The following is an 11,529-nucleotide window of genomic DNA, read 5'->3' on the forward strand; positions in this document are numbered from 1 at the left end:
CTGTGACTGTAAGTTTTCTGAGGTCTCCCTAGCCATGTGGAACTGTGAGTCAATTAAATCTCTTTCCTTTATAAATTACCCAGTCATGGGTATTTCTTTATAGCTGTGTGAAGACAGACTAATATATTGGGTCTGAATCCCCAGATTCCAACATTAAAAGTCCTCTGGAGAGAGGTGGTGCAGTGAATGGGTAAAAAAAAGAAAAGAAAGGACAAAGTGTAATCATTCTTCCAACAGGGCCACTGCTCTTCCCTGTGATGAAGGTGAGAGCAACAGTGAGTGCACCATGGCATAGCGCAACTAGCACAGTTTTACAGCCAGATATTACCTGGCTTCCAGTTGAAGTCTTACTTCTTACCAGCTGCTGACCTAAGGCAAGTTGTCTAATTCCTTGAGCCTTAGTTTTCTTATCTGGACAATGAAAATAATCACTACCTCACAGAGTTGTTGGCAGATAAAAATCATATATGTGAAGAATATGGTACATAGTAGGTATTTGTAAATGCTAATTAATGTTTGCTGTTGTTCTTTTTTCAGTGTTCAGTTTCATTTAATGACCCCCATCTCCTTGAAGGGCAGGTGCAGGCAGCTAGGCAATGGCAAGAGATGCTTACTTGATGATCTTGCCCTGACCAAAGGCTTGGCCCACACTCTTGAAGGCCCCCTCCCAGCAAAAATACTCTTGAACCAGTGCCTGGGTCTCCTTGCTGCCAGGATCCAGTTTTACATCATGTATATGACTTGTAGTCCCACCGCCAATCTGGACCCAGTGAAAAGGGAAGCTTCTGGCCCTGGAAGACCCAGACTTGGAGCTGCTATTGTTGGTTCCAAAGAAGACACTGACAAAAACATTCTTCCTCAGCTTGACCAGTCCCTGGAATATTCCAGTGATGAGATTGCAACTCATGAAGATCTGGGTGAGTTCTTCAAGGAAGTGATACTCTGAGAACTACAGGAACCACCCATCCTTATCGAACTGCTCCCAAAAATATGGCAGCACCCCAGAGAGTGTGTCCTTCTTAGAGTACCTGCACTGAAATTTATCCAACACAAAGGTACTCTTGGATGGTGAGCAAAGGGGTCCTTGGCCTTGGGCTCAGCAGCCAGCACCTGCTCACGTTCATCCATCTCCTCCTCAGGAGCAGGGGCAGCTGCCTTTTCCTCCTCTTTCTGCTCAGCCTGGGGCTTCTGCTTCCCTTCCTGTGAGCCCTTCCCTTTCCATGTGGTGTCCTGTTTAGGGTGGCTCTCGGCAAACTTTTAAACATCAAACTGGGCCATGTTCTCACACAGATTCACTTACCCCAAACAACCTGGAATTGGGGCTGGTTAATGCAGGTGAGGAACCAGCGGTTGGCATTGGGGAAGGCCTGGTGGAAAGAAGCTTCCAGGACCTGCTTATAGAACTACAACAATATGCAAACAACTGTGATATCAGCCAGTGGCACTTGTTCACCCACCAGAGAAGTCCTCATCTTCAAGTGAGCATGCAGCAGCCCCAGAATTCACCTCACCTCCTTCTTTGCACTCTTGGTGGCCTTTTTGTTATGCTGCATGATGCCCACGGTGAGGAACACCCAGGTACTGGCACTGTATCGCTGTCAGCAAAGCTCACCCACTGCACCACTTGGGCTACTGCCTCTGGAGTACTTCCCTGCAGCTCCTCATGTAGGCAATGGCATTGCTTTCAAACACACAGAATCCATCATCACCCTCAAATGCTGGAAACTTCCTGGCAAGAAATTTGCAGAGAAATTCAGGAGTATTGTTGGTTTGGCCAAAGTGGGGTAGGGTGGTGCGGAGAGCACGTGGACCTGAGCCCCGCTGTACTGAACAGCAATGGACACCTTGAAAGCCCTCACATTTTCAGGACATGAGTACAAGGTCCCAGCTGCCATGGTGATTCTGCAGAGAAAGGGGGTGTTGCTGTTATTTTTATCATATGCCTGATTGCAGCTCTCTGAGGAAGGCCAATAGGCAGACTTGTTGTCTCCTATGAGAGAGGCCGGGGGGAAGGCAAGAGGAAAAGGCACTGTGGCCAGGTGAGTCACACCATAGTGGTAGGGTGGGGCTGAGAGTCGAATTCCTGGCCCCTGGTCCATAGCTCTGTCTAATTAAAAGGAGCCAGATTGTTGATAAGCCATTGCCTAAATGATTAAAAAACAAAAACAAAAACAAAACAGACTAGCTCTGGGGACAGGTGCATGTTTTGCCCTCTGACCCTAGGCCACCTTGCCCAGAGAGGAGGCCGAGCACCGGGCAGCCTTGTTTATCTGGCCTCTTCTCATCTGGGTTGTGGGTTTATCTGGAGGGAGTCCCAAACTGGTGACTTATGTTTCTCCCCCAGGCACTTCAGGACAGAGAGCTGCATCCATTGGGATGGAACATCCCTATCTAGAGTGACTTCTCTGGCCTTCTTAGAACACATTGCCCTTAGACTATTCAAGTGTGTGTTTGTGTTTGGGACCAGGACAGGGTGGTACAGAACTCTAATTCAGATTAATAGGAGATCTAAAAGGTGAAAAACTCCATAAGGAATATGAATCAGAAGCAAGAATCACTTCACAAGGAGACTCCCTTTCCCCTTTCTCTTTCCCTCATTCTCTCCACTGTTTTGATAAACTTGATGCTCACCCCAGCTGTGGCATCATGGTAAAGCTTTGACTTTTTCATATTATCAGTCTTCCCCATAAAGTGGAGTTATTCTGAAGAACTGAGCTACCCAATGTGAGCTAGTATGGACTAGTGGCAAAGTCAGTGGATTTGGGTACAGATGGCCTGAGTTTGTGTCCTGGTCCTGAAACGCTGGGGATGTGTGACCTGGAGTAAGCACCTGCTTTGAGCCTAAGCTTTCTTATATATGTAAATGATCTTGGTTTGCTCACGTTTTCTATGTGCCTTACTTTTTTTTGCAATACTTGTGCTCTGATTGAAACTGGAACTGTGACATGTTTTGAGAGTGAATAAATACTGAACATCAATGTTGAAATATTTGGTGATTATAATCATGCCTTGGAGGCCGGGCGCGGTGGCTCAAGCCTGTAATCCTAGCACTTTGGGAGGCCGAGACGGGCGGATCACGAGGTCAGGAGATCGAGACCATCCTGGCTAACCTGGTGAAACCCCGTCTCTACTAAAAAATACAAAAAAATAGCCGGGTGAGGTGGCAGGCACCTGTAGTCCCAGCTACTCGGGAGGCTGAGGCAGGAGAATGGCGTAAACCCGGGAGGCAGAGCTTGCAGTGAGCTGAGATCCGGCCACTGCACTCCAGCCTGGGCGACAGAGCGAGACTCCCTCTCAAAAAAAAAAAAAAAAAAAAAAAAAAAAATTCATGCCTTGGAATGTTCTGGGTCATGTTGTTACTGAGCAATGGGCTTGCTATCCATGTGCATAGAAGCCAATACTATGGGATCAGCTTTTGAGAGAGGAAAAAGCTTTATTGCAAGTCAACCAGCAAGGAGACAGGAGGCAACGTTCAACTCTGTCTCCCTGAGCTGCAGTCTAGGGACAGATTTTAAAAGCAAAGAGTAGCAATGAGAGAGATAGGCAAATGCAATGAAGCATGATCTAAATTGGTTTATGCAAAGACGTGATGCTGAGTCCTTGGCTTTTAGGTCTGTACTGTGACAAAACAGAGCACCCCGTGATTCTTAATTTGGTTCCTGTTTCTCAATCCAAGCACTTAGATTCCACCTGTGGTTGACTTTGTTATTCTGGCTGGCTCTGGGATCACAAATTGGGCATGCTGGTTCATCTGGGTAAGCTCAGGTTATGTGACCTGCAACCTGGGAGTCCACTGCACTGAGAAACAGCTCTTCATTTTGTTACCGACAAAGTTAAAGCACATTGAAGTGGTTCTGTGGTTACAATGTCAGGGTGTCAGAGAAAAGGCCAAAAATGTTCTGAGGTACTGTGTGGGGAAGATCCAGAAGAACTGCCGATTTTATATAAGGAAAGACAAATCAATGTCTCTTATTTTTAATGTCAAGAATCAGAGCACTGAAATAATAAAAATCTCACACAATATGGACTATGGAGCATGACAATGGGTTATTCTTGGCAATCCTAGAAATAACAATGGGACCCAAACTCTGCTTTCCTATATTTGTCCTGCTTAAAAAGAACAACATTGGGGGCCATTGATGGCCAGGTGCCTAGGATCAGTCTTCTTAGTGCCTAGGATCAGTCTGCTTAGAGCTAGAGTTTCATCCAACAAAGCCACTGTTCCTGCTAGCGATGTCCTGAGACTGGAGAGTTTGTTGTTTGAGAGGTTCTACATTGGGTGGGGACATGAGGGGAATGAGAGAGTTTCACATCGTTCACTGTTTGACTGTCTTCTCATAATCCGCTTCTGCTTTAAGAGCCTGGGAGATGGGCTATTAATAGAGAAGGGAGGGTACTATATATAAACTTTGATGGACTTGGGTTGAATATATGGTAAAATGTGCTTACTGGAAGGTGAGGACTGTAGGAACTCTGAGTTTAGCAAAAGGCAGCGACTGGAAGGAACCCCAGTGTCTTAATAGATTTCGGTATAATGAAGCTAAACGAAGAAAGGGAGAAAGCAGAGGTTTTTGGATTTTAGGTGGCTTGCCAAAAGCCTTCTTCAAAAAAGCTTTGGTTTGAAGCTTTTTTGAAGCTTGTGGTTAGTGCTGAGTCTTCTGACTCCGTGCAAGGTGCCATAGCACTCCTACCCATAGCTCCTAATCCAGGGGTCTTTCGGAACATCTGTCAAAAGGAGTGCAAGATAAGCATAATAAAAATGCTTTGTAAACAATGATCTTCATGAAACTTTAATCTTGTGTAACCATTGTTAACAATACGTTGATCTTCAATGGAGTGCTTTTATTAATTACAAATGAGGTATAGAGAAATCTCTCCCTAATATTTTGCTGCAAGTCTTTGTTGCTGTTCCAAGAAGAAAATTCTCCTAGGAATGTACCTTTGTGGAATCATTTCTGGATGATGCTATTTTCTTCTAAGTGTTTACTGGTGAATCCCTGGAGCAATATTATCCCGAAGATACATTAGTTTGAATAATATCTGACCTCTTATTCCTTTTTTAAAAAGGTAGTTTGCTTGCCATATGTTGTATGTGACAATTTATCATCTTTAAAGGAGTTAGAAAAAGAGATTTCTGTTCTGGTAAAATGGGAGATTAAAAAATCAGAAACCCTTCTATTACCACAGAACTAAAATGATAGATAAAATGTAAGAGACATAATTTTAAATGCATGGATGGCCCTGTAAAAAGATGAAGAAAGTTTTCAGAGACCAGGGATGAAGTGAGAGTGGGAATGAATAAGTGCTGATGTTACTGGCTGTCCAGAGGCATCTGTAGCCACAGACATGGAGGCAGACAAGGCATCAAGCCTGGGGAGAGTTGGCGTGGTATGTTTTCTCCCCTCCATATGAAGATATGACACACAAAGGGCTATACTCTTAGTAAAAAGTAAGCCAAAAAAATCTCTCCTGCAGAGGCAAAATGCAAGAACACTTGTCTGTTTCAGCCTAGCGTTGATTCTGGGAGAAGGGGAAAATATATCCTCTGTGAATCTGTGGACATGGGTTGGTCCTCAGGTGGGGTTGGTGCCTAAATGCCTTTTGCAAACTTTGAGAGTAAACAAGCTATAATTTTGATGAATTGGAAACGAGGCCCCAAAAGAGAAGACACACACACACATAATTATGCGCACAGAAGAAAAGGGATTAATAGCAAGGAAAAAATAAGATGATAGATATAAATCCAAATACATTTGTAATCACAGTAAATGTTAATAGACTAAACTGTTTAAAAGACATAGATTACCAGACTAGAGAAAAAACCCCAATATATACTATTACAAAGAAAAAGAAGAGGACAGCAGAAGTTTGAAAATAAATAATAGTAAAAGCTATAACAGGCAAATAGTTACAAAAGAAAACTGATTTAATAACACTAATGTCAAACAAAATACGCTGTGATCAAGAAAGTATTTCTAGAGATTTAGAGTTCTTATATAATAATAAAGGTTTTAGTTCACTAGGAGGGCATATTTCTAATCCATTTATAGTTAATAATATAGCTCTGAGGTATACAAAACAAAAATGAACAGAACTGTAAAATCCCCAGCATAGTAGGATATTTTAACATATTTCTCTGGGCAATAAATAGATCAGAAAAGAAAATATGCAAGAATAAGGAAAACTTGAACAACATGGTTACTCATTCACTCATTCAATATTTCATTGAATGCCTATAATGTGAGGCAGTGTGCGAGACACTAAGAAACAACAGTGAAAAATGGGTTCCCTTGGAGAAGTACTTACACCAGGAGATGTACTCAACAATGTCCATAGTGGTATTGTTTAATAGCAAAAAGTCTGGAAACAATACAAACAACCATTACAGAATAGTATATTCACATGCTGGAATACTATACAGCAGAGAAAACAATGCTATGCATTTTAATGGAGAGTACGATCAGAAATATAACATTGAATAGAAAAGCCAATTGCTGGAGAATTAATACACCATAATATTATTTTTACAAAATTCAAAGGAATGCAAAACTAAGTCAAATGACTTAGAAATTTGTACATCTGTTGCAGAACTATGAAGAAAAGGAAAGAAATGCTAAACATAAAGTTTAAGAAAGTGGATCCCTCTGTGGAAAGATGATGTCTGCCATCAGGGGCACTAGAGAATTGCAAAGGAAGCTCCCTGTTGTTCATGTTTTATTTTTCAAGTTGGCACCAAGGAGATTTATGGTGTTTATTTCATTATAATGCATATACTTTACATATACATTATATATTTTAGTACATGTAAAATATTCCATAATAAAAATGTGGTAGTGTCCCTATCCCTAAGGGACTTAAAATTATCCAAGGCAGGTAGAGAAGAGATAAATGAAAAAAATATAAATGATAAGAGACTAGGACACCCAAAGGTCATTCAACCCAGGGTGATTTTAGAGATAGAATGGGACCAGATGTCTGCACAGGGACTGGGGAATACAAAGGTGAGCTAAAAAGAGACCTGGTCTCTAACATTTGGAAGCTTGTCCAAAGGTGAATCAAGGGATTTCTTTCTTCAAGAAGTTCTTATGTCCTGTGACAGCAGAAGGCATCTAATTTATGCATATGAATATAAACTCTGTGTGTGTTTTGGTTATTGCTGTAACAGGTCATGTCAAAACTTAATGACATAAGGCAACAATCTTTTTATTATGCTCACAATTCTGTGTGTCAGGAATTTGGGCAGGTTATGGCAGAGATGGCTTGTCCCTGCTCTAAGTTATATAAGGTCTTAGCTGGAGTAGCTCAAATGGATGGAGATGGCTGGGAAAACTTGACTGGGGCCATATATCTAGAACCCTTCGTTCTATCAGCTGGGTTCCCTGTTTTTTTCTCCACATGGCATCAGTTGGGGCAAAAACACCTAAAATGTTTTCACTTACATACTTAACTCCTGGGTTGTAGAACTGAAACAGTCAGGAGTTGGTTAGGCATCTTTCCATGCAGCCTCTCCACATGGTTAAGCTTGGGCTTCCTCACAGCATGGCAGTCTCAGCATAGTCGGATTTCTGACATAGTCCAGGCTTCTCACAGAATGAGTGTTCCCAGAGAACAGGGTTGAAGTTGCAAGGCTTCTTATGCCTAGACTCGGAAGTGGTACAGTGTCTCTTCCACCACATTTTATTGGTTACAGAGTCAGCCTGGATTCAGTGTGTGAGTGAGTGCATGTGCATGCACACGAGTCTGTGTGTGTGTGTGTGTGTGTGTGACTATATAAAGACATAAGTACTGAGAGGCATTATTCACTGGGAACTGACGGGGTATCTTTGGAGGCAGTCTTTTAAAGTGTATGAACATATATCCCTGGATATGGAGAGAGGAGACTAGAGACAACAGCTGTAAATACCATGAAATTGGTCTGCACACAACGTCTGTATACAGGACCCAGAGCTCTGGGATTTGTTGACTTTTCTCTCTAACCCAAGTGACTTTGGACTGTCACTTCCCTCCTTTGATATTACTTTGTTACTGAATGGGAGCTGAGGAGACCTGAACCCCTCCTATTCTCTGAATTTCATTGAAATATATGATCCAGTCATTAATGATTGATTGAGGGTTGAAAAATAATAATATCTAGTTCTATCATTTATTTTTTCATTTATGAGCTGAAATACTTCTCTGAAGAGGCATTTCCTTTGGTCTACGATTTCACTACATAGTGGAGCAGTTCCTATAGAAAGACGGGGTTACTGATTGATTCTTTCCTTTATTTCCAGGTTTTCAACAGAGGGAGACAATTAGACATTATGTGCCTCTTGATGGAAGAACACACTTCTAAAGTTCTGCCTCGCAAAACCAAACCTGAATCTGATCTTGCCTTTACGCACAGCTACCTGATTATAGGAAATACAGAGGACAGAGGGACATTTTGCACTATGCCAAGAGGATGCAAAGACAAAAACAAGAACAAACTGTTAATAGCATGTGGGAAACTTGATGAATCAAACAGTTTCCTTTAATCAACAGAAAGGGGTAAGGGCAGGGGGTGACAGAGGGAAAACCTATAAACAAAGAGACAAATGAAACTAAAAGACATATGAAATAAATTAAAGAACAGGCAAAGTTAAATTATGTTGTTTAGGGATTTATCCTGGGCGATAAAACTAAAGAATTGCAAGGAAGCATTTATTATAAAGACACATGCATGCATATGTTCATTGCAGCACTGTTCACAGCAGCAAAGACCTGGACTCAACCTAAATGCCCATCAATGATAGACTGGAAAAAGAAAATGTGGTACAAATACACCATGGAATACTATGCAGACTTAAAAAAGAATGAGGTCATTTTCTTTGAAGAGACATGGATGGAGCTGAAGGCTATTATCCTTAGCAAACTAGCACAGGAACAGAAAACCAAATACTGCATGTTCTCACTTGTAAGTGGGAGCTAAATGATGAGAACACATGGGCACACAGAGGGGAACAACACACACTGGGACCTACTGGAGAGTGTAAGGTGGGAGAAAAGAGAGAATCAGGAAAAATAACTGATGGGTGCAAATCTTAATACCTGGGTGATAAAAATAATCTGTACAACAAACCTGCATGATACAAGTTCATCTATGTAACAAACCTGCACTTGTACCCATTAACTTAAAAGTTAAAACAATGTCAGAGTAGTGGTCTTGTTTGGAGAGTGTGTTTGTGTAGTGATTGAGATGGGGCACAGAGAGGGGCTTCTCATGTAGACTCAAGTTCTAGTTCTGGACATAGGTGTAATCACAAAAGGGTTTGACTTATAGTAATTCATTAAATTATATTTTCGTTTCATGAGTCTTTGTATATTCTTGTTTTATATTAGAAGAAAGAAAGCTTTTAGAAACCAACAGAAGCATACTTGCAATCTGGAAGCCCCTCAACCTCCCTCCATCCCCCCACATACGCATGCTCACCTCCTCTGTTTAGCATTGAGGCAGTGCTAGTCTCTGGGAAAGAATACATCTTTGGAATTCAGAGACCAGGCTTTGAATTCCAGTAGACTACTTATTAGTTCTAGGGTGACCAACCCTTTTAGTTTTTCCGGGGCTGAGGGCATTCTTGGGATGGAAGACTTCCAGTGCTAGACCCAGGAAAATCCCAAGCAAACTGGGACAGTTGGTCACTCTGAGTTACCCCCTAAGCCTCAAATCCCTTACCTGTAAATGGGGACATGAATCCCTACAGTGTTGAATTATGAGGATTAAAGAAAATGAGAGATATGAAACCCCTGAATATACTGTTATAAGACTGTAAAAATTTCAGTTCAATTTTGCTCATCAATTACTAAACACATGTAATAAAACTACCATATGTAACATTCACTAAGTGAGGTAGCCTTCTAAGTCCTTGCTACACAAAGTATGGTCCTTGGATCAGCACACCTGGGATAACCCAGAAGCTTGTAAGAAACATAGTTTTTCACACCCCACCCCAGACCTGCTGAATCAGAATCTGTGCTTTAACAGGATCCTCACATAGTTCGTGTGCATGTTACTGTCTGAGGAGCACTGCTCTCAGCATGTGAAGAAACTCATTTAATCCTCAAGACAATTCTTTGGTTCACATTCTGATTCCAGAACCCTCATCCAGTCTTAGAGTTCCAGTACCCAGCGCAAGGCCTGGCTCAAGGTAATGATCCTGAATAAATGTATATTTTATTCTTTTTCCCATCTGGAAGGGTTGGGAGAGGGCTGCCAAGGGCAAGATCATATCTGGGAAGGATTTACATTCCATAGGGTTTAGAGGGACTTGGACCCCTGAGTCCTGGGGCTTTATCTAATTCAAGTTTATGGTGGAACAGAGTGAGAATCTGGATTCCTTACCCCAAAGCTCTGCAGCAATTGCTAGTCCATTAATTTACTCATTTCTTACAGAGAAAGAATTGAGGGAGAATAAGGAAATCACTGGTTTGATGGCCCAACCTTTCCTTTTGATAAATGGGTGTGTATGTGGCTGCAGAAGAGCCAAGAGGACCCTGAATGGGGGAACAGCCTTGAGAGTCAACAGCCAGGGAAGAGCTGGTGCCATTTGTAGATTGGCAAATGGATTGCTCTGGGTGTTTTAGAAAGCTCTTGCTCCACTTCTGGGTTCCTCAGCCCAGAGGGAATGATTGCCCAGAGGGAATCATTAATCAGCCTGATCACCTTAATTAAAACTCCTCAACAATTTCATTGGGGATTTATATCTGTTTGCAAAAAGCTCAATTTTCAGCCATTAGGTGCAATGAGCTAAACTCTGAGTCATAGTGAACTCTAGATTCCATCAATACCTCCAGGGCCGAGCAATGCACGGAAGACTTTGAAGGTTTTACGTACGTAGAATAATTATTACTACCAACCACCATTACCACCACTACCACTACTACCACCATTACTAAATAACAGCAGCTACTGCTACTATACACCAGGTACTATACAAAGTTTTTAAAATTCATTATTTTATTTCATCTTTACAGTCATCCTATGAAGTAAGAATTATTATCCCTGTTTCACAAATGAAGCAACTGAAATTTCGAAAGATTAAGTAACATGCCCCCTGGTAGCAGAGCTAGTGAATGTCACAGCTGGGATTTGAATACCGTTTGAGTCCATGTCCTTAACCACTGCCTCCCAAGATGCCAAGGTTTTATTATGCTTCTCTCACTTTTGGGACCTCATGACATTCCCATGAAGATCTTTCTCAACCCTTTCATTGGTAAAGGGATTGTATGTGTTGAAATTTTTTTTGCAACAAATATCTGAGTACGTGTCTCTATCTGGCTTAAACTATCAAGACATGTATCACCCTACATTGTTGAATAACGGTCCAGAGTAAGGTAGGCATCAGAGGGTGTATCATCACAGTGGCTCTGGAGCTGTGCCTCTGTGATCACTCTGGCTGGATTTCTGCCTGTGTGGAGGCTTCATTCTGAGATGGGCTTCTCTCATGGTGCCAGTGTGGCTGTAGCCACCCTGGGCTTTGCTTCCATATGCCAGAGGAAAAGAAAGGTGTG

The 11,529-nt window shown here is 41.9% G+C and overlaps 1 pseudogene; it reads right to left on the minus strand.

Annotated features, from left to right (window-relative positions):
* Nucleotides 1-500: 500 nt before the first annotated feature.
* On the minus strand, nucleotides 501-1,895 carry LOC126948522 (elongation factor 1-gamma-like; annotated as a pseudogene).
* Between the last annotated feature and the right edge of the window lie 9,634 nt (nucleotides 1,896-11,529).

This window comes from Macaca thibetana, chromosome 2, assembly GCF_024542745.1.
Source record: "Macaca thibetana thibetana isolate TM-01 chromosome 2, ASM2454274v1, whole genome shotgun sequence".
Classification (NCBI taxonomy): Eukaryota; Metazoa; Chordata; class Mammalia; order Primates; family Cercopithecidae; genus Macaca; species Macaca thibetana.